We start from the raw sequence: 23,973 nt of genomic DNA on the forward strand, positions 1-23,973 counted from the left end.
TTTAGGTAAACCCTCTGGAGATTAAGGGCTAGCTATTAAATTCTTTTGTTGCTGTAAAAGTACTGAAATAAACAAACTTGGGGTATACTTGAATTTCCCAAAAGGAGAAACCTGTGGTTAAGAATCATTATAATTTTAATACATAGTTCCAGTGCTATAACAGGAGAAAAATCCATGCTATGTTCTGAATGTTTACGTCCCCTAAAATTCATATGTTGAAATCCTAACCTCAAAGATGAAGATATTATGAGGTGGGGCCTTTGGGAGGTAATGAGGTCATGAGGGTGGAGCCTCCATGAGTGAGGGGATTAGTGCCCTTATAAAAGAGACCCGAGAGAGCTCCCTTGCCCCTTCCACCATGTGAGGACACAGGGAGAAGTTGCCTTCTATGAGGAAGTGGACCTAACCAGACTCCAAATCTGAGGGTGCCAAGATCTTGGACTTTCCAGCCTCCAGAATGGTAAGAAACAAATTTCTGTTGTTTGAAAGCTACTTACTCTGTGGCATTTTGTTATAATAATCTGAATGGACCATCCATATAAACAAACCATTTTTTGAAAGATGCTTAATTCTGTTGTAGTAGAAACTAGAATTGCTCTGGGTCACAATACTTCATGTTTCTACTTTAAAAAAAATTTTAATATATTTTGTATTTTAGTATTTTTCCCCTTGTTACTTTCCTTTTCTGTGACCAAGAAAAAAATAAAACAGTATATTACCTTATTCAATCACCATGAGTATAAGTTCTAAAGACTATTAAATCCAGAAGCAGGCTGCTGCAAAGGTAAATACTGACACCTCTTTTTCTGTCCACCTGTCTTTCAAGTTCTTGAATTTGCCTAGAGTTAAAAGCAGCTGTGGCCCTGGTAGCACTATTTACTACTTGCCATTCACTTATGAGTCATTGGTCCCACCTGCAAAGCAACTTGTGGGAGGAAGGAGAGAAGCAATGGTCATTCTTTGGATGGTGTTTTTAATGCCAGAGCTCCCTAACATTGAGGAAGTTCTTCATTTCATCCAGTCTAGGGCTTTCCCTTTCAGTATTAGGCCCTTGTTTTCTTGTTGTGAAGTGAAGAACATATTTTTTGGTGAAAATTTGCATGATCAGATATCTGTTTTCTTAATGTCTCCCACCTCGGAAAATGGCATGAAGGATGAACTCAGGAAAAAGGATGCTAGAAGAAAAGCCTCACATGCTGCAGCAATAGAGACTGAAAGAAGTTTCTGATCATAAAGACTTCCAAACTTCTAGGGGGGGAGCAGGCAGGGGCAAAAAGTCTCCACCGCCAAGCTCAAGAAACCACCACTTGTTGGAGACAAATTTGTGGAGCTGAGAATGGTCTCTCTTAAAAAGACCCTTCTCAAAAACTCTGGGTGATCTACAGATTCAATGCAATCCCTATCAAACTACCAATGGCATTTTTCACAGAACTAGAACAAAAAATTTCACAATTCGTACGGAAACACAAAAGACCTCGAATAGCCAAAGCAATCTTGAGAAAGAAAAACGGAGCTGGAGGAATCAGGCCCTCTGACTTCAGACTATAATACAAAGCTACAGTAATCAAGACAGTATGGTACTGGCACAGAAACAGAAATATAGATCAATGAAACAGGATAGAAAGCCCAGAGATAAACCCACACACATATGGTCACCTCATCTTTGATAAAGGAGGCAAGAATATACCATGGAGAAAAGACAGCCTCTTCAATAAGTGGTGCTGGGAAAACTGGATGGCTACATGTAAAAGAATGAAATTAGAACACTCCCTAACACCATACACAAAAAATAAACTCAAAATGGATTAAAGACCTAAATGTAAGGTCAGATACTATAAAACTCTTAGAGGAAAACATGGGCAGAACACTCTATGACATAAATCACAGCAAGATCCTTTTTGACCCACCTCCTAGAGAGATGGAAACAAAAACAAAAATAAACAAATGGGGCCTAATGAAACAAAAGCTTTTGCAGAGCAAAGGAAACCATAAACAAGATGAAAAGACAACCCTCAGAATGGGAGAAAATATTTGCAAACGAAGCAACTGACAAAGGATTAATCTCCAAAATATACAAGCAGCTCATGCAGCTCAATATCAAAAAAACAAACAACCCAATCCAAAAATGGGGAGAAGACCTAAACAGACATTTCTCCCAAGATATAGAGATTGCCAACAAACACATGAAAGGATGCTCAACATCACTAATCATTAGAGAAATGCAAATCAAAACTACAATGAGGTATCACCTCACACCAGTCAGAATGGCCATCATCAAAAAATCTACAAACAATAAATGCTGGAGAGGGTGTGGAGAAAAGGGAACCCTCTTGCACTGTTGGTAGGAATGTAAATTGATACAGCCACTATGGAGAACAGTATGAAGGTTCTTTAAAAAACTAAAAATAGAACTACCATACAACCCAGCAATCCCACTACTACTGGGCATATACCCTGAGAAAACCATAATTCCAAAAGAGTCATGTACCACAATGTTCATTGCAGCTCTATTTACAATAGCCAGGACATGGAAGCAACCTAAGTGTCCATCAGCAGATGAATGGATAAAGAAGATGTGGCACATATATACAATAGAATATTACTCAGGCATAAAAATAAATGAAAAAAAGACTCTGGGTAAGGGTTCCCATTTTGCTTTTATGTGGAACTTAACGCTAGATAGATATACAATACGTATACATATACACATACATATAAGATATACATGGATACATAGATATACATATATACATATACATATAAGGTATACATATATTGATACAGAATAGATATAAATATCATGTACATATATGTGTAAGATATACACATATACATACATATATTGATATACATATACAAACAGATATAGACGTAGATATATAGATATAGCAGACTATGATTACTCCAGTAAAGAGCTGGCTTTGAACACCCAGGCCTCCACTCCAGCTGATCTACTAAAAGCTTGAGCACATCACATAGCATAGCCATCTTCACAACCATATTCTAAAACACCCCTCTTATCAGATTCTTCCCAGCATAAGAACCAACAGTGACAAAACATGGTGCTTCATTGCTACCTCATTATACAGTGAACACTATGGGACCGTTTGAAAGAATGAGGTAGATCTTTAGGACTAACAGAGAAAGACTGACACAGATATGGAGAATTGTGTTGTGAAGTGAGCAAAGGAAGTTGCATAGCTGTGAACAGAGGAGACTTTGTTGTTTTTTGTGTGGGGGAGAGGTGATTAGACTATGCATAGAAAAAATTCTAAGGGAATCTACATCAAAATGTTACTTTTTTTCCTTTTGAGGAGGTCATGGGGAAACATTCTATTTTTTCTATGTTACATGCTTCTCTAATGTCTTACGTTTTTATACAAAAAATATATATTACCTTTGAAATCAGAAAAAAACTAGATGTGGATATCTATGCATACATATATTCGTATTTTATGTGTAACATGTTTTCTAAAACTCGCTTCCTTACAAGATCTGGCTTTGCCTTCATACCACCCCCAGACCTTCAGCTTCAATCAGCCCCTTCCATGCCATGTTCATTTTCCCCTCCACGCCTTTACTCCTGTTATTCCTTCTGCCTGGAATGCCCTCCCCTGAGCCCTTAATTATTCCAAATTCTACTCACCTGACCTTCAAGGATGGCCCAGATTAAATTCAAGGGTTTCCTTGAAACTCTTCCCCCAGCTCTCAGTTCATTCAGACTTCTTTCCCCAACTTTTATAATGCCTTTCAAACATCAGTGTGTTTAAGAATCCCCTGGAGAGATTGTCAACCTGCTGTTTCCCCACCCCCAGAGATTCCAATTCAGTGGAACCATGGTAGGGCCCCAAAGTTTGCATTTCTAACGATACTCCCACGTGATGTTGATGCTACAGGTTGTGGACCACATGTATAGAGACACTAGACTAGAACCCAACAACTTAGGACTCATTATATCTGTTGCCCCATTTATTTTATAAAGCATGTATCTTTTCCTATAGGTTGTCAGTTCCCTGTAATAGTGGGCACCTTGTGTTACTCTCTTCTGTGTCCTCTGCAGCTTGAGAGCCAAGAGCTGTTCATAGGATATATGTTAACTGAGGCTTGGAGGTCTGCAGGTTTTCTCAGTAATTTAGTCAGGGGTAGAGATTATGTAACAATTTGCACTATTACCAGGTCCAGAAACTTTCTGATCCTGGTTCTGAACTTGAATGCATCTGGAATCCATGCATGTGACCATGTGAATTTACATAGGTTAAGGGACAACAGACATGCCGTCCTCAAGAGGACAGTTTCTTTATGGAGCCTCAGATTCTCTGAAAACACAACTTTATAGTATGACTTTCTTTCTTTAATTTCCAAACTGTTCTTAATTAGTGGAATCCCAAGGCTGGTTGATGCAACTTGAATGTAATAGAGCAGTCTGAATTTAGGTGGCCATAACTAAGTGTGAAAAATGCAAGTGTGCAATTGACTTCTAGCCTTAGTTTTTAAAAGGAGTGATGGGCTTGGTCAGCCCACTCTTTGAATGCCTGATGCCACTCAGTGCAAGTCAAGGGACACACAGCTGGCCCCATATAGGCCAGCCTTGGTGGCCGTCTCTGCAGAACAGCCCAAGCAACAGAATACACACCCAATCCGTGCTGCTACTCTGCATCTGGCAAGGTCCACCCTTCTTTCTCCAACCAGTAGAGAAAGTCCCCAGTTTTCATGGGGACCAAAGACAATTGGAACAATCCTACCCAGCCATCTCTGTGCCAGTATGTCTGGAGTGCTGAGAATCTCTAATCCTTGACTCCCCTCTTTGGCTATACACCCCATTCTCTTTCCCACTGGGTCTTGACGAAACAGGAGACATCATTAAAGCTTGTGTGTGTTTATTTGTGCCTTGTGAATCTATGTTACTGCATAAAGATCCACTCATTAGGGGAATAAGAATGTGCTTTTAGTTCTACCCCTGAAACTGGAAAATTAGTCTTTAATCTCATAGGAAAGGAGCACGGGCCTCTATACTGATATGGGAAAATATGGGATATTGGTAATTCCCAAAGATAATAGTCATGGGAACCTCTCAGGGAACAAACTTTGTTTGAAAAATTGAAAATAGGCAGGCATTCAGGTCATAGACATTGTTCTGAGCACTGAGGATATAATGATATACAAAACCAGACATAGTTATTTCTTATAGAGCTTATGATTATTCTCATGACATTTACAGTCTCATGAAGAGGTAATTATAAATAACGTAAGCCATTCAAATAAATGTAAAAGTTTAATTACAGTAAGTGCCGTGAAGGAGTAGTATATGTTGTTGTAAATGCATGAAATAGAAGTTGTCAGGACTTCCCTGATGGTCCAGTGGGTAAGACTCCACGTTCCCAATGCAGGGGGCCCAGGTTTGGTCCCTGGTCGGGAACTAGATCTCACATGCATGCCACAACTAAGAGTTCGCATGTTGCAACTAAGAAGCCCACATGCCACAACTAAAAAGATCCCGCATGCCTCAACGAAGATGCCGCGTGCTGCAACTAAGACCCGGCGCAGCCAAAATAAATAAATTAATAAACATTAAAAAAAAAAAGTTGTCGACCTAGAAAGGGTAGTAAGGGAAGACTTTCCTGAAGATCTGACTACTGAGCTGAGAGCTGAAGGATGAATGGAGAATATGAGGCAAAAAGTATACTGGGCAGAAAGATGTACAAGGGACCTGTGGCAGGAATGAGCAGGACATAATCACAGGAAAAGGTCCCCCAGTGGCTGGATCAAATAGCTGAAAGAAGCATGATGCAAGATGTTGCTAGAGAGGAAGAAAGGGCCAAACCATGCTGAGTCTCATAGATAATATCAAGAATTCTTACGGGTAATAGGAAGCCACTGAGGTGTTTAGATTTCTGTTTTGAAAGAGTTGCTCTGGCTGCTGTAGGGAGAATGAATTGGGAGGCTGATAAAGCTGGCTAATTATTATACGGCAGTTTGAATCCAGGTGGCCATCCTAAGTTTGAAACGTAAGTGCATGACAGACTTAAAAGGAATAATGGGACAAGTGATTTTTCTGGAGAAGTAGACCCCTGGAAGATGAGTAGAAGCGGCAAGCTAAGGGGGGAATTGCTGGGGTGTCATTCTGCTTTATTCTCACTGAGTGCTGCTGTTTTCAATGACAAGTTCCCCAAAACCCAAACGGCCACAAACCAGTAAGAGGAATTGAGGGAAAATCACCTTGGAATAAAAAAGAAAAAGACAAAGATGTTTCCTCATTTTGAAAACCGGAGTCCTGAGCAGGAGGGGTCCACACCAAGTTTTTGTGAAGGTCATTTTGCAGTATGGCTTTACTGTCAGCATCTCTAAAGACAGTCCCCAGAAATAAAGGGGCCAAGAAGGGGCTTTTCTGGAACCATTAGCAGGCCCCCTCCCGCACAGCTCCATTAGCGGGCCTTATTAAACCAACTCAGACAAAGAGCAGAGATGCCCTAGTTAATGGAGAGTCTCCGATAATTACTCTGCTCAGCCGCTTCTTTTAGGGTCTGAATGGCCTTTAAATAATGTTTCTCTTGCGGTGGTCGCAGACAATGACCTAGCAATCTGCTTTAAGCGGTGCCAATCCCATTAGCTGAAGAATAGCAAACTCTGTATGTGTCTGTGTGCCAATGAGTGAGTGAGTGTGTATGCGTGAGTGTGTGTGTGTGTGTTGAGGAGCTCAGCTTACGGTAGAATCAGGTTTAAATGTTGCTTTCTTCCTCTTTTCCTCCCTTCCTTTATAAACCCATCCCTCCCAGGAATCAAAGGTATCACTGTGTTTACTGGGTCATCTACTGGGTGAAAATCTATTCCTGAAAATGGCAAGGGGCCCCCTCAAATGGTTGCAGAAGATGCCTCTCATTCTTATTTACTAAGCACTTTTCTGTAGGATGTGATTTTTCAACTTATCTCTGCCCTCTAAAAACTTCAAGTCCTGAACCACAATCGTGCAAAGAATATAGTCACCCCAATACACGTCTACTGTTCAAAGCTGAAAAGCTTTATGAATGTGGAAGAAAAAGAGTAGAAGACAAAACTAATAGGAGGGAACATTGAGATCCTTGGAATATTTTCCCCTGTGGCCCTCTCTCCTGATGCTTGCAACTCTTTTTTCTAACAATGTTGACAAAAAATTAATCAGTCGATCTAAGAAAGAAATGGAAAATTTTATTCAAGCCAAATTTGAGGATTATAACCCAAGAAGAGCATCTCAGAAATCTCCGAGAACTGTTCCACCCGTTAGAAGTAAAGGCACAGTAAGTTTTTGAGACAGAGGGCTGTACATCAAAAGGCGTATTATTGACAGTTCACAAAATCTAGATTTAAGCATCATTGTGGGGGGTCATGTGACCACTTACAAGATCAGGAAGGAATGTTCTCTTTAAGGAGTTGTCTTGTTTGTGCTGGGAGAATGTTGCTTCTTATGGTTGAGCAGGTATTCCTGCCCATGGGGGAGGTTTGGTCGATGCCTGATGCCGAAACACAATGCACAGTGGGGGAGAGGGGAGGCCAAAAGGCAGAGAAGAATTTTTTTTTGTTTAAATTTTTCTTATCTTGCCATAAAATATGAATTTTATTTCACAACTATGTAGTTATATTTAAAAACAAATTATGTCCTGGGCAGAGCATGTGGAAAAAGGGCAAGGTTAATTTATTTGGGAAGGGTCAAAGGCTCCAACATGAAAGTGTGAAGAAGTTCAATCATGAGCAACTTTGTAATAAAAATGTGTAAAACAACATTCAGATACACAGAAGTGAGTCAGCTCTGGCTGGAACCTGCTCTTTGCCTACAGGACTTTTTCAGGGGTTCCAGAATGGTCTAATTCAAGGTTTTGAACAGAGTGTGAAAACAGGCCAGCATAACAAAGTGGGATGACTCCAGTTACACAAATACATGGGAGTGAGTTATGCGCAGCTCAGCGAGTCTCACAAAGCATCCCCAACACACACACACACACACACACACACACACACACACACACACACCCTGTTTGACAACTTCTGGAAAGAACAATTACACTGCAGCCAACAGGATAAAAGCTATTTTCTGATTCTGGGTTCTGGAAAGACACCATAGGCCAGGAAATATTCTGCTTGGAAAAAGTAAAAGGATGTTCCATTCCATTCTCATTCATTTTAACATCTGCCTTTTATTTTAGTGACTGTGAACAGCTTATGTATAGGGTTCCTTCTGAATAATTTAATTTCTGATGTTATTTAGTTTCAAAAGCATGAATTTACAAACTGATATCTATCTGAGAGATGTTGGTTTCTTGTACATGCACCATTAACAATCTACCTGTTGGGTAATGGCTTCATTTGCATTATAATTCGTTAAAATGTGTGAAATAAGGACTCCTCCTGCAGGAACTGAAGAAAGTGTTTTGGGCCTTGGGGCTCTTTTGTATCAGTGATTCCCATTCTGGTGAAAAGGACTGAATAGTGTGAAAGTTCCTTTGGGTGTGTGGGGAAAGAGAGGGAACTTTTAGAACAGATAAGAAAGGAAAAGGGGATCCAGCTCTTAGGCATAGGCTTGAACCTTGGGTTAGAGTTTTTTTTAAAAAAACAAGCTTGGGCTTCCCTAGTGGCGCAGTGGTTAAGAATCCGCCTGCCAATGCAGGGGACACGGGTTTGAGCCCTGATCCAGGAAGATCCCACATGCCATGGAGCAACTAAGCCCGTGCGCCACAACTAGTGAGCCTGCGCTGTAGATCCTGTGCTCCACAACAAGAGGAGCCACCGCAATGAGAAACCCACGCACCACAAGGAAGAGTAGCCCCCGCTCGACACAACTAAAGAAAGCCTGGGCGCAGCAAGGAAGACCCAACGCAGCCAAACATAAATAAATAAATAAATAAATTTATCAAACAAACAAAAAACAACCTTAAAAATTACTCTTGGGGCTTCCCTGGTGGTGCAGTGGTTGAGAATCTGCCTGCCAGTGCAGGGGACACGGGTTCGAGCCCTGGTCTGGGAAGATCCCACATGCCCGGAGCAAGTAGGCCCGTGAGCCACAACTACTGAGCCTGCGCGTCTGGAGCTTGTGCTCCGCAACAAGAGAGGCCGCTACGGTGAGAAGCCCGCGCACCACGATGAAGAGTGGCCCCCGCTTGCCGCAACTAGAGAAAGCCCTTGCACAGAAACGAAGACCCAACACAGCCAAAAATAAATAAAAATAAATAAATAAATAAATAAATAAATAAATAAATAAATAAATAAATAAAACAAAGGAATTCCTTTTTTAAAAAAATTACTCTTAAAACCAAATTGAATTCTGGAACTCAATAGTCTTCAACATTACAAATACAAATTTTTCATTAGATCTTACTATGGACTATCACGGTGTTTGGTGCTGTGAGTTATAACGAGTATAATAAACATAATCCATTATCCTAGACTTTGTGGCTAGGTCATAATTCAGAGGTCCTGATCCCCAATCCAGTGCCTTTTCTAGTGTAGCAAAGCCTCTTTTACAACATGATTATTTTATCATAATCGCATAAGTACTAAAGATGGAATATTGCACTATAAGGGTTGATCCCCAGTAGAACTACCAAGTACTACCCTTAGATCTGGGCAACTGGGCTGCTGACCTGGGCTCTGTGCTTTAGGTCCTCCTCTGGCTACATCTCTTTCTGGCCAAGAAGGTGACTACCTGGAGCCTCCTCCTTCTAGACCAGGTTCCTGGGGCATCAGAATTCCCTGTACCAAAGCCAAGAGTCTATCTCTAGAGCTGCACAGGCTTTTTCCCCAGGGCTTCCTGGGGGCTGATCCAGCTTCCGGGGTGTTCTCAAAAGCCTGAGGAGTGACTGTGGCTGGAAAAGCTGTAAATAAAGTTAGGCATGGCAGCCGAGGTGTCTGCATGCACATATTTGGGGCTTTGTGGCAGGACAGGGTCTGGGCTGGGAAACTGAAGGCATCCATTTGTTTTCTTGCCCTGGCTCTTGTAAATATCAGGGTATACCTGCTCAGCTGCCCGGTTCTGGTGAAATGAACTTTGTATGTATGTATATGTATGTGTTTGTAGTTTTTTTTTTTCCACTACTCTGCAATGTAATATCTTCACATTTAGCTCCATGAAATAACAGCTCACTTATTGGGGGCCTTATATTGCCAAACACTAATACAAACTTTCACTGTGAATTAACTTATTCAAAACACTTTGAGGTAGATAATATTATTACTATTATTACATTATTATTATTGTCACCATCCCCATTTTACCTATGGGGAAACTGAGGCACAGAGAAGTAAAATAATTTGTGAAGACCTGAGAATGAATAAGTGCCAGAGCCAGGATTCTAATTACAAGACAATGCAGCTTCTATTCAGTCTCGTCTGCTTTTCTACCACAATTCTACTTATCCTTCAAGGTAGGCTCAAGCCCTTGGTTTTTTGTAGAGGTCTGTCTGAGTGGCTCCATCCTCCCTCTAATCTTCTGAACTTCTGGAATTTCTTTTGCCTTTATCACTTGTTGCGTATTTACTGTTTTGGACCGCTGAACATCTTTCCATCTAGAGGTGAAAGATGACTTTTCTCTTGACTGACAGTTGGTTGAGTAGGCAGGTGACTTGTTTCCCAGAACAAGTATGGTGGACTCTGTGATGGGCTGCCCAGATCCCCTATCAAAAAAGGACTCATTGCCCCAGCTGCTGGAAGTGGTGTCAGTAGATTGCCTTCAGTGGTCAGACCCTCCAAGGACTGTATCAACTGCAGGGGGCCACCTTGCCCAAGACCGTGCTCCCTCTCAGAGTAGCCCACATCCACTGACTGATGGATGTGGACATGGAAAGGCCTGGCCGTCTTGGTCAGTGGTGTGCTGGAGCCAGCTCCTGCTGGCTCTTGAGACCTGACTGTGCACACCTCCAACCCCATGTTCAGTGACACGACATCCAGAACTTGAAATTAGGCATCGTGTGGTGTTTACACCATGGAAATTGGCAGACAATAACAAATCAGGGCTTTTGTTTTTTCAGAGTCAATATGCCAGCACACCACTTGTTCTTGGCCCGATTCAGGACTATTCTAAAGCCTCTGACAGGCCACTCTGTCTCAGAGGTCTTCATGGGGGTGGCAAGGCTGCTGTTGGGCCTTACAACTCTACCTTTCCCTCTGCCCAGTTTGGCTCTCACCTCTCCCATATACACGTGCTGATCCCACGGGCACTCCCTGCATGCTGAACTCTCTCTGAGTTTGATTCCTGGGAACTCAACCTGCAACTCTTTTTTTTTTTTTTTTTGGTGAGTTAAGTTTTATTTGGGGCAAAATGAGGACTATAGCCAGGGAGAAAGCTTCTCAGATAGCTTTCAGGTCAGGTGTTGAAGGGCAGCAAATCCTGCAGCTCTTAATGCTGTTAAAGTTTACCTAACTTTGCAGATTGCTTAGGCATTTTATCAGGAATGCTAGTTTTTCCCAGAAGGAAGTTTAGAATATATCATACAAAAAGGTTCTGTCCCATGTCAAGATTGAAAAAGTTTTCCTTTTACAAGGTTTTAACTTTCTGGACCATTCCATCAACAGGTAAGCTCTTAATAGAGGCCTCTGGTTGGTACTAACCATCATACAAGCCACCATGAGCCCATGAACCGCCTACCCGGAGAACAATGAATTCCTGTAATATGTGCTTGTTGAATGACTAAAATGAAGCACATTCAAATTGCCCAATTAAAGACGTTTTTCTGTAAGATTCTATCACTTATTCTTGATCTTTCTGGTTAAAAAGGACATAGTATGTGGTAGTAGGGTGGGGAATCATTGAATATTTTGCTTCGTTGAAGGATTTTCACTATTTTTTTCTGTTTGCCTGTTTGTAGAAGTGATAGTAAAAGACTCAAAAACATATATGGCTTGATCATTGGCTAATCAAAGAATCCTGCCTCTCATGCAAGAGAAGGGTCAGGTATCAGTCCTTTGGGTGTTGAATCTTAGGATGGGTGGGGAGGGAATTCCTTGGAAAGAGACTTGGGACACTTAGGAAGCTTAGGGACAGAAGCTAGTTACCAGCTTGTATGCAACTGTTTCAATATTTCAGCAATGAGATGGCCTTGCGGGTGCCTCCCAGCTGAATAGCAAGCTCATTTGTACTTTTAAGCTGCTCCATTTATGACTTTAGTATTCTACATCTCAAATGCTTTTAATTTACCTAACGAGACAAACAAATATTATTATATTGCTCTCAGTGAATATCCCAATCATCTTTACCTGGGCATATCTGTGCACATGGGGTGAGGTACACTTGGCTTGCAAATTCTAGGCTATAAATAGCACCAACGTTTTCTGATTAAGTTTAAAATATGTTTTGATGCAACTTTTATTTCTTGGAAGACAGTATTGCTTTATTGAATCTGGACTTGACCATTATTTTATAAAGGAAAGCTAAGAGGAAAAACTTTTAATGAAGAGATACAATAATAAAATCTCCTTACATGTCATTTGGTATTTCACTTTGTTTTAATGCACATTTATTAAGATAATTTACTAGGTACCATAAGTGGTGTGGAGAATACAAAGATGAATAAGGCAAGCTCCCTGCCCTTCAGGGGATGCAGAGGGAATATAATGGGGGATCCTAAAGCAGGATAATGGGAATGAATGGAAGAGTATCCAGGAATGGTAAAAAAATGTAAGTCTGGAGTATAGAGTGGGAGAAAAGAAATATTCTGGAGATAAGTCTGGAATGGTGGAGTGTTAGGATGCTTTCAGTTGTAAATGACAGAGACCAACACAAACCACCTTGAGCAAACAGGGATTTAATTGGCAGTATAACTGCAAGGTCTAGAAGGTATACATAGGTGGCCCTATGGATGTGGGGTAATAATGATGTGTCAAGGTAGGGTCATCAGCTGTAACAAATGTATCACCGTAGTGCAAGATGTTGATAGTGGGAGAGGTAGTGCGTGTTTTGGGGCAGGGGGTATCTGGGAACTTTGTACTTCTCTGCTCATTCTCTACAAAATAAAGTCTATAAAAATAAAATTAAAAAAAGCAGCTGGGGCTTTTGAATAGAGATGTGAATTTAAATATTTAAATTCAGAGGAGCAAAATGACCTCTGCTGACCAAATGGAGGCCTGAGAGCCAGCAACTGCCCAGCTGAGATCGTTCTCAGCCTTTGACTTTTCATCCCTTTTCTGGGATCGCACTGAGAATCTATATTAGTGATAATGAGTAGATCTAGTCATTCTGTAAATGTGGCTTTTTAAGGCATTTTATGTGCCAGATCCTGTGCTTAATGCATGGTGGGAAAAAAATCACAAAGCATTGGCCCTGCCCTCCAACTTCATAGACTGGTATAGTTTTTCTCAAAGAATAGTCCAACAAGGAGCACTTTCAGGCACTTGCTAAAATAACAGAATTCAGGACTCTTTGTAGACCTCCAGAATGAGAATCTACAGGTGTCTGGTCGGGCCACTCAAGATGGCTGTTCTCTTGCTCTCTGTATCCCCTCTGCTTGACCAGTGCCTGCTGCACCTACTCCCTGCTCACATGATTGACCTTCCCGTGCACTTGCCCCAGGCCCCAGCTGGTGATTGTTCTGATCCGAGGGGTGGCGAGGGGCGTGCCCCTCTGCTGGTTTCCCTGGTAACCCATGAGCCAACCTGACGTCAATTTCACCTATAATTGGCAATTTCCCCCCCACTCCCGGGCCGTCCCACCCCCAAGACTGGGTGCATGACCCAAGAATTTGCATTTTTAACAAGCATTCAAGAGCCTTGACACTCAAAATGTGGCATCACCTGGGAGTTCACTAGAGGTGCAAAGGCCCCACCATAGACTTCTTGAATCATGATCTGCATTTTAACAGGATCCCCACACATTAAAGTTTGAGAAGCACTATTCTAGAAGATTCTGTTACATGCTGAAGTTTGAGAATCAGTGGCCTGGGAAGATTAATGAGTATATAGATGAATTTGGTACAATATGATGAGTGCATTTATAGAGGAACATGTGAGTTCCTCTGGGCATGTTTAAAGGATCAGGTTTCTCTGTCAGAGATTTCCAGGAGAGGTGTGATGCCACTTGTTTCTTAAAAAGCAAGAAGTTGGCCAGGCTAAAGGGATGGGGCAGGGGTGACAGCTCTCATCGGAGGAAACCCAGTGTCAAAAGTCCTGAGGCAAAAGAGAACACTGCATGTTTAAGGAACAAGAGATGTATCTCGAATTGCAGTATAAGTTTTCAAACAAACATTTAAACTCTAAACATCAACCAAAAGATATATTTTTAAAAATTCAATGGTTAAAGATTCTCTTATTAATCTTTAAGGGAGTGCAGGAATTAGATTTTTCGAATCTTATCATGCTGTTTCTCTGGTCTCCTTTGACAATTTTTTTGTGTGTGTCCATTTCTTCATTCATTCATTCAAACATATATACATTACACACTATGCTTTGTGCCTATTATGTGGTGGTGGGTGAAACCAAAATAGTTTCTGCCCTCAGGGAGTTTATAGGTGAGGCTGGAGTGGGAGTGGAGACGCCAATAAAACAGGTAAATTTTTAAAATGTGTAATTATAAATTGAGAAAATGGCTAAGTGTGCTATGATGGAGAATAAAGCAGGAGACTTCAAGGAAGGTCTTCCAGCCAGACTGAGGCAGGAGATAGATGGGCCCTTGGGCTGGACAGCTGGTGTTTGTCAAGTGGAGTAAAACTGAAGCTTTGTTCTCACTCCAAGGCCAAAGCTAGTGGCAGAAGCTGAGCTCTGCTAAAGTAAAGAGATAAGACGACCACTCCTGACTGAGGTCAAGGAAAACTTCCCTGTCTGCGCATGTGCAGAAAGGCTCCTTGAGGGTCAAAAAGGGAGGGGGCGCCACCCCATAATAAGTGTGGACATACACCCACAGGTTTCTGCGGTGGGATCCATCTTAGCAAAAAGTTGCACGCAGCCCCCCTCCCCACCCCCCAATCTATTGGCTAGGATTCCTGGCTTTCATCCAGGCTACCCAGGTTCAATTCCTGGGCAGGGAACTAGGATCTCTCTTCAGGACCATTCACTGCTGTCTCTCCGAGATCAAGACCACCCTATCCTCTTGCAACGTGGCCAAAGTCACTGTGGGGTGGGTTGGAGTGTCTCACAAAGGAGCACTCAGATTGCCCACCAGTGTGCGTACACACACACACACACACACACACACGTTGTTTTGCTGGGAATCCGAATGGGGGTTAAGACCTCCTCTCAAAACCATCCTCTTTCAACCTGCTGGCTACAACATGAAAGGGGAGTGAACATTGATTTTCATCGCAGCTCCAAACCTGAAATGTGAAGCAATCTCTAGGTTCTAATAGTTCTATTTTCAGAAAGAACTTCTCTCTCTAATTCTCTTAGCCAAGGGAGCTGCTAAATAACAAGTCTGGTCCCTGGCATGTTTCAAGTGAAATTTTCCAATTGCAAACATCCATCTGTGCGTTGGGAGGAGCAGTGAGGACACTCTGCGGCACATACCATTGTTTTCAAAAAGTGTGTGATGAAAACTGTGCGTAAGAAAACAAAGAGATAAGGAGGCCAGGAGGGTGCGGTCAGGCCCTGAGTGGCGCTGGGTTCCTAAGGCAGGAAAGACGAGTCCTTGCGGCCTGGAACCTTGTGTGTCCGAGTCTCGCTTCCCGGGCTGCTGGGAGGAAGCATTTAAGTGTGGGACCGCAAGAAGCGCTTGTAAACAGAGAGCCGGGCCGGGATGGTCGGTGGCCGAACGGGCCGTGACCGTGAGGAGAGCTGGCAGCCAAAGCCGAACCCCAGCCAGAAGTAGGCTGCAGGCCCCGCAGGCCCGCAGGTGAAGGGGGAGAAGTAGCCGGCGGCCAGGTGAGCATCTGCCTGTTTCTGTGCTGCCCGACTGGCCACTGCGGGAAGGGTGTGGGGATGACAGCATTGTGAGTATCCGAGAAGCTCCCTGGGGTAGCGGTGATTTTGCTGTTTCTTCCATGCTTTGGTTTCTATTTCATCCTGGAAACTGCACAACAGTGCAGTGGATAATAGGTGAGGGGAGACTGTATGATGCGTTGTCTGTTTATTTTTATGAATCAGGTATATAAGTAGAAAGCAGTTGAAATAGCTGATCCTGTTCTGTGTGTTGTTTTTAGTACCCCGCCGCCCCTCCTGGGTCCTAGAAACCAAGCCTCAGCAGAGCTTTTAACTCCCATCTAACTGGGGCTTTCAGACTACAACGATTGTTCCTTCTGTTGACCTTGTTCATTTTTAATATACAGTAAATGACACTATGTGACTGATGACGAGCATGATTTGGTCTTCCATGAAAGGATTACTAAGCTAAAAGATCGAGATAAGGAGCTTTCAGACCCACTCCTCAAATAAAATGTTACTACTGAGATATACAAATGAATGACAAATTGAGACTGGTCTAGAGTTATAGCTTGCAAAGCAGGACAGATTTGAATTTACTAGGTTAAACTGAGATTGAGCTATGCTGTTGTAAACTCATTTGGAAGTTTTTTTCTTCTTGGAAAAGAGAAATACCTGGGGTTTTTTCCTTTAATATTATAATTTCAGTAGTCATAGTGAATTGTGATTTGTATTCATTCATAAGATACTTTATTATAAAATACCACACGTAAATTATAATTGGCGGACCTTAAGATATAAGGCAATTTTTGTTTCATTAACTTCAAAAACAAATGCCTTAACCAAAATTGGGCTAAAAGGTCAGTAGGCATGTGTCACCTTGGTCACATAGTCTAACTTTTAGTTACTAGAAGAATATTAAATTGCTCATAGAAAACTGTTTTAAAGTCATGCACATCAAGGAAATAATATTAATGCCTGATGAGTTTGTCTTTCAGTGAGTATTTTCACAATGTAATGGTTCATAGCAAGAACTTAAAGCCATTCTGGGTTTGAATTCCTGCTTGGTCACTTCCTATTGTGTAACCTTGGGCAGTTTATTTGCTATGTTTCTTAATCTGTAGTATGGAAATAATAGCAGTACTGATTTCATAGGGTTGTTATGACGATTAAATGAGTTAATATTTTTAAAGTTCTTAGAACAGCGCATGTAGTAATTGCGATATACATGTTTGTTAATAAATACATAAAATAAAGATATACCAATGTTGAAAGTAAAATGGTGGTTGCCAGGAGCTGGGGGAGGGGCGAAATGGAGAGTTGTTAAATGGGTATAGCGTTTCCATTTTGCAAGATGAAGCGTTCTAGACATTAGTCGCACAACAATGTGAATGTACTTAATAGTTCGGAACTGTACACTTAAAAATAGTTAAGATAGTAAATTTTATATAATGTACTTTTCCCCACAATTAAATCTTTTAAAATACCAATGTTAGCAAAGTCATATACAATCATCCCTTGGTATACAAGGGGAATTTGTTCCAAGACCCCCCGACAGATACCAAAATTCAAGAATGCTCAAGTCCCTTATAAAATGGCGTAGTGCTTGCATATAACCTCTGCTACGCACATCCTCTGGTATAATTTAAATCATCTCTAGATTACTTATAATACCTCATATAATGTAAATTCTATGTAAAGAATTGTAAATTCAATGTAAATGATACGTAAATAGTTGCCCAGTGCCCAGCAAAATTCAAGTTTTGCTTTTGGGAGCTTTCTGGAGTTTTTTCCCCCCAAATATTTTCAATCTGTGGTTGGTTAAATTTGCGGATGTGGAACCCAAGGGTACGGAGGACTGAGTGTGTTCAGAATCTTTATTAGCACGCAGCAGCCCCATCCTTAGTTGTCTTTGCCATTGTGAAAATGCAACTTCTGGCAGTCATCAGTAAGATTCACTTATTTGGTAAATTCATGAAATTAAGACATCATAAAGAGCACAAACAAATGATAAGAAACAACATCTAATACCCTATGGCAGGCACAGTTCTGAAAATGCCCCTCCACCAAGACTGCATACCCTAATCCCCGGAACCCATAAATATGATGCAATATCACTCCCTTGATCATGTTTCTTTATATGGCACAGTTGAATTTAAAATGGGGAAATTAGCTGGTGGGCCAAATCTAATCAAAGGGGCCTGTAAAAGAGGAGAGCATTCTCTGGCTGGGGAAATCAGAGAGATCTGAAGCCTGAGAAGGACTGAACATGCTGTTGCTGTTTCAAAGATGGAGGTGACACTTGAGAAGGAATGGGGACAGCCTTGAGAAATGCGGGAGCCCTAGAATTGCTGAGCATGACCCAGTGTGGAAACTGGAACCTCAGACCGAGGGCCAACAAACTGAATGAGCTCAGAACTGGATTCTTTACCAGAACCTTTAGTTCTGGTAAAGGCAGCCTAGCCAATGCCTTGATTTCAGCCTTGTGAAAGAGAGCCTGAGCAGAGAACCCAGCCAACCCCACCCGAACTCTGACTTTCAAAATTGTGAAGAAATGGGTGTTGTTTTAAGGTACTAAGCTTGTGGGAATTTGTTACGCGGCAAAAGAAAACTAATAAGACAGGAACAGACTACCCATACAAGAGAAAACTAAATGGCTAATAGTCATATGAAAATGCATTCTCTTTCCGTTAATCAAAGAAATGAAATTGAAACAACAACAAGGGACCATTTTTCCAGCTCTCAAATTTACATAGATTTTTAAAAATTCTAATTCTCCACATCAGGTAGTGTGTAGTGGAGCAGACACTCTCAGATGCTGTGAGGGGTGCGCAGATGTTAAACCTTTCTGAAAAACTCATTGGCTGAATGTACGAAAAGTCTCACTAAATGTGTCCACTCCTCGATCCAGTAGTTCCACTCCTAGCAGTCTGTCCAAAGGAACTTATGAGAAATATTTTAAAAGTTAATGTTCACAAGTGCTTAATGTGGCTTTGGTTAGAAAAGTCAGATATTGGCAATAGTCTAAATGCCCAACAAGAGGGGAACAGTTTAAATAAATTATGCTGTCATCAAAAGACATGGTGTTAAAGAAAAAAAAAAAGACATGGTGTTATACAGATTTGTAAAAGGATGTTTATGAAGAGTTTTAACAGGGTGGAAAGGTATTTATCAATTTTTGCTAAATGGGGGGAGATAGGCTAGAGAACTGTATATGCAGTCAACTCTCAACTATGTTTAAAAAAACAGAAAGATCTACCTACATAAGGAAAGGGACTGAAAGGGCCAAAATGGGGCAGTGCTTTTTTCTCATTGGAGGATGAATAGGCATTGTTTATTTTCCCTTTTATACTTTCTGTATTTTCAAAATGTTTAACAATAAGTATATAGTAATTGTTTATAACCATAATAGTCAATAAACATTATTTTAAAAGCTGTTAAAACTCTATGTTGTGGAGAATACAATGAATCTAAGACATTGTCCAGTCAAATAATGGAGAATATAAAAATCCATAAATGACTTAATATATGGCAGGAAGTGATGTTTTAAAGAAAGACTGGAAGATAGGATATGATAAATATGGTTGGAAAAATTGAAATAAAGTTGGGTAACTTATTTCTCGATAAGGGTAATCAGTGAAAGCTTTATGGTGGAAGGATGGCTGAATATCATACTGAAATGATAGAAAAAGGAAGCTCATGGTTGAACTTTCATTGTCTTTGTTTTCTCATAGATTGATGGATTTTAGGCTTTGGGCTATGGACTCAGGTTAATTATATAAGTGGAAAACAAAGAACTGTGATGGATATATGACCATTAGCAAAAAAACAAAAAAAAAAGAAAAAGCCCTCTGCACGTTATTACTAGGAAAACCAAACTGGATGTAGGCCGGTAACATCTGCATTAAAAAACATCCAAAGCTAATATTTATTGAATACTTATCAGATACTTAATATACTCTATTCCAGTTTAATCATGTGTGCAGCCTTCCCATAATACTTGAAGTCACGTCATACATTTACAAATTTAAGAAACAGGCAGGTAGAGGGGTACTACTTTAATTACTGGTTTCAGAAGACCTGATTTTAATAGAAACCTGAAAAGGTTAGACCATTTGGGCAGAATTTTTAGGATTCTCCATCTCTAGACAGTTTGCAGGAGCCCCAGACCACTGCTACTCCTTCTTTTTTTCCTACTAGCTCCCTTTTCTATTTTCACTTTACACTCTCCTCCAACACCTGTAGAAAAGTATGGGAAGTGTCTATTGCTCCACTGGCTGTTAGCCAAATGCTGATTTTCTTCATGGGGAGTGTTAACCCTTCAAAAGAAACCCTGTGGAGGGATATCTAGCAAGGAATTGCTTTTTTTCTTTTTCCTTTTTCTTTTAGGGTGGATTTTATATATGGTTCATAAGTAGCGGAACTGTATGCTAGCTTGGAGTTTCTGGTGCAAGCTAATGCAGAGAATTGAGTAATGAGTGAGAGTGTGGTAAGAATAACCACCAGTAGTAAATTCCGTGCATTGTGTTTGCTCTGTTTCATTGGCTACTGTAGGTATTACCAGACAGCAATAACAAGCCCACATAGTTCACCTTCACATTGACAGTAAGGTATGAAGTTTATTTGGTCCATGAGGGTAATTAATGTTAATGGCAACATGAATTATGACCAAAAACCGAAGTCAAAATATAGAGGCCATTGTATTGAGATGTCAGGCATGCTATTTTCATTAACATTTGGTTGTTTTTCATACACTTTTTTTTTTTTTTAATAAATTTATTTATTTATTTATTTATTTATTTTTGTCTGTGTTGGGTCTTCGTTTCTGTGCGAGGGCTTTCTCTAGTTGTGGCGAGCGGGGGACACTCTTCATCGCGGTGCGCGGGCCTCTCACTATCGCGGTCTCTCTTGTTGCGGAGCACAGGCTCCAGACGCGCAGGCTCAGTAGTTGTGGCTCGCGGGCCTAGCTGCTCCGCGGCATGTGGGATCTTCCCAGCCCAGGGCTCGAACCCGTGTGCCCTGCATTGGCAGGCAGATTCTCAACCACTGCGCCACCAGGGAAGCCCCATACACTCTTTAACTGTCAATTTGAGTTATGTGTTTTAAATTGGATTCCCCGATTTTATGCCACATTTATGAGTATGGGAGAGATTTATTTGTCTAGTTACCGTGATTAGTGTAACCAATTTATAATTCAGTACAAACTGCAGCTGCCCTGTTCTGCATTATCCAGTTTACTTGTGGACATTTATCTAACTGGGAAATTGCTAAATGTCCATTTTACCTTGTAGTCTATAGATGTGATTATAAATGTAGATTTTCATAGAACAAGGAACATATATTATAGGTTAGAAAACATTGGAAATGTAACCAGCAGTTTTCATGCTCCAGGAAATTAGCTAATTGATCTTTTCCCATGAACTTTTCCAGAACAACTTCTCTTCCACCCTCAGAGATTCATTGGTTTGTTAATTAAACAAATAAGAATTGAGCACTTATTTTGTGCCATGGCACATACCTCTTGTACTTGGAACCAGCAATACAATCTTGAAGAAAACAGGCACAATCCTTGCCTTCATGAAGGTTACAGTCTAGTGGGGGAGACACAACTAAGCAGGCTATTTTTACGCAGAGTGAAAAGCATTATAATTGAGGAAATCAGTGTGCTATGTGAACACACAAGAGGGATGTTCAAAATGGACGTGGGAGGTCAGGGAAGAAGTGATACCTCAGCAAAGACCTGAAGGCTGAACGAGAGTTAGCCAAGTTGTGTGCCTGTGTGTTTTGGGGTGCGGGGTAGAGACGATGGAGATTTAAGAGGTAAGCCCAGGAAAGTAAGTGGACTTGAGCTCTTATAGGCAATGTTAAGGAGTATATGATTTATCCAGAAGATAACAGGGTTTTAATTTTAGAAAGCCCTCTCTGACTGCAGTGTGGTGAATGGATTGGTGGAGGGAAAGACTGAAGGGAGGAAACTGGATGGTGGGGTCTGAACTAAGGCCGTAAAGAAGGAGAGCAATGGATAAATTTGGCAGATCTCGTAGCGGTAGAATTAGCATGACTTGCTGATTTGGAGTGATTTGTGGGGGAGGGAGCCAGCAGGGTCAAGGATGATGAAATCCTTCACTATATGGAGAATGCCAGGAGGAGGGGCAGGCTGAGGGTAAGATGAGGAGTTTGGTTTTGTGCATGTTAGGAGTTAGAGGATGTCTGAAAGGCAGCTGCGTGTGGGTCTAGAGCTCAGGATAATAATGTTTCTCATCTGTCACATGGACTGCTGCCAAAGCCATGGGGATGGAGAAGATCACCCAGGTGGAAGAGGAACTAAATAAGAGGGTTATGGGGAAAACGGAGGAACACCTACATTATGATGTGGGCATAGGAAGGGGGCTCATACAGGGGACCAGAAGGAACATCCAGAGATAAAGGAGAAATACCGGAAGAGACTACATCAGTGCTTTCATGAGAGCAATGCAAAGAGTGGGTGTTGAGTAGGTCAGATCCTGCTGAGAGGTCAGTCAGATGTGGAGTGAAAAACCTCCTGGGTTTAGCCAAAAGGAAAGTGTTGGTGACCTCTGCCTGTGCAGTTTCACCTGGGGCAGAATCAGTGCTTCTGCAGGAAGGAATGAATGGGTGAGAAGTGGAGTCAGAAAGCATAAAAAAAAAAATTTCTTTAAGAAACTTGGAAGAGGAAAGGAGGAGGGACAGAGTATCCTACCTGTACAGGAACTTGAGAGACAAGGGAGTATTTTACTTATTTGTTTTTTCTTCTTTGAGAAGAGACATTCCTTTTGAATCACCCTGAATCTTGCACTACTGAATCCTTCCACTCTGAGACTACCAGAAAGCCCGATGTGCAGCAGCAACTCATTTTGCCTGAACAGTGCAGGAGGAACCCTTGAGTTAATTAAAACCTTATCTCAGAGCTTCCTAAACTGATTGCTGTCACCACTCTCTCCACCAGTTTGTTGGTTTATAATGGGAGGAGATCAAAGAGACTGTGGTGACCCTTTCCCTGGTACCATATGGATGACCCCGGATGATCCCTGTTGGCATCCTGTACCCTGCCTTTGAGTTCACAAAGCACTACGTTATGTCATTTGATTTACATTCCAAAACAACCTTTGGAGAAGGTAGGACAGGGATCCTTATTTGACCTGCATTGAAATAACTAGAATTCAGGTTCAAATGACTTGCCTGGAATCACACATCTAGTAGTAGTGCATGGGCAGTTCAGGCCTTCTAATTCCAGATCTTGTGGTCCAAAAGTAATTACCCTTCACTGAGAGGTTAGATATGATGTTTATATTTTCACTGTAGTGTGGTCATATAAAACTTAGGCATATCATATTTTAGTACACTTAAGAAACAAGACTGAAGATTGTGGGTCAACTTTGTTATTTTGCTTGAATCCCATATACATTGATATTTGTCCCCTATCCACCCGCTGTCCCCCAAAAAAGTTAAGTTGGTTTTAGAAGGAGGCAGTTTATTTGGACATGCCTTAATAGTCAAAGCATGTTTGAATTATCTGTAGTCACATCTAATTTGAAAATATTCCTTTTAATTCTTTTGACAGAAACACTTATTTGCAGGTTTTTTTTTTTTTTAAGCAAACATTTTTACAAGTGTTTCTATTTATTGGCTAAATGAAAAATGATGTCTTCTGGAAACATTAGTAAAAGGTTTGGGCAATTAGGACTATGTAAACATTTGCAAAAGCACTTGTTTGGCCTAAATGGAGTCACAGTTATTATACCCTTGCAGACATTCCAAGCAATATGTCCAAGGTCACTGAGAGAATTGAGGTTAGCTATTTAGTTAGAGAACAGCCTTTTATTCTGTTTGTTCAGACACCTATCATCCACTATTCCCTTAGAGAATTTACAATGACACAGAAATAGTACAGAGGTGATTTTTTTTTTTTTTGTAAATTAAGTATAAACTATTTCCCTGGATATTTGGCAATTAACTTTCTGAGTTGTGGGATTAACAAACAGAAAGATTTAAAAAATAAATATTAAAGTTGCTGAAGTTTGACATTAAAATTCAAAGCACCTTGTATGTAAAATTCTAGCTGTATTATCTCAGGGTAATTAGTTTGCTGTTAATTGTTATACAGGACAGTATGTGCATTTTAGAGGTTTGTTTCCACTCACTTACTGGCCA

General features: G+C 41.0%; 1 protein-coding gene across 13 annotated transcripts in view; it reads left to right on the forward strand.

Annotated features, from left to right (window-relative positions):
- The first annotated feature begins 365 nt into the window (after window positions 1–365).
- PLEKHM3 (pleckstrin homology domain containing M3) overlaps window positions 366–23,973 on the forward strand; it is a 203,709-nt gene continuing 180,101 nt past the window's right edge. For 9 of the 13 annotated variants that reach the window (XM_068544572.1, XM_068544577.1, XM_068544570.1 and 6 more), the window contains exon 1: window positions 15,566–15,807. The gene's annotated coding sequence lies outside the window, so the exon portion shown is untranslated. Of the gene's footprint in view, window positions 461–15,565; window positions 15,808–15,898; window positions 15,982–23,973 lie in introns of those variants that run through there. The other 4 variants (XM_068544574.1, XM_068544573.1, XM_068544583.1 and 1 more) reach the window with 3 other exon arrangements.

This window comes from Eschrichtius robustus, chromosome 5 (genome assembly GCF_028021215.1).
Source record: "Eschrichtius robustus isolate mEscRob2 chromosome 5, mEscRob2.pri, whole genome shotgun sequence".
NCBI classification, from domain to species: Eukaryota; Metazoa; Chordata; class Mammalia; order Artiodactyla; family Eschrichtiidae; genus Eschrichtius; species Eschrichtius robustus.